We start from the raw sequence: 329 nt of genomic DNA on the forward strand, positions 1-329 counted from the left end.
AATTCTCGCAGGGGAAATGGCACTGTAAAAACGATCCATATTTAACCATACTACCAAAGCTTCTCCAGTGAACAGTGAACTTACTTAAGTGCCTCCACTGCAGAAATTGTTTTGCCTCTATTATCGTTCAGTTTTCAAGGATGATAATACATTTGGTGGTATAACAATAAATAATAGAGAAAAACACAAAGAGAATAATGTATAAACATTTCGACACAGTATTTTATCTCGCATGATTGGTTCTCTTTCTGCATTGCATGAATATTTTGACACTCATTATGGAACTGCGTATGTATGTGCATTAGGCACACGCATGCTGTGCCTGCTTA

The 329-nt window shown here is 36.5% G+C and overlaps 1 protein-coding gene across 1 annotated transcript in view; it reads left to right on the forward strand.

Annotated features, from left to right (window-relative positions):
- Positions 1–329, forward strand: part of LOC119589524 — a 46,835-nt gene that overhangs the window by 10,789 nt on the left and 35,717 nt on the right.

The sequence above is a fragment of the Penaeus monodon genome, chromosome 25 (genome assembly GCF_015228065.2).
Source record: "Penaeus monodon isolate SGIC_2016 chromosome 25, NSTDA_Pmon_1, whole genome shotgun sequence".
Taxonomy (NCBI): Eukaryota; Metazoa; Arthropoda; class Malacostraca; order Decapoda; family Penaeidae; genus Penaeus; species Penaeus monodon.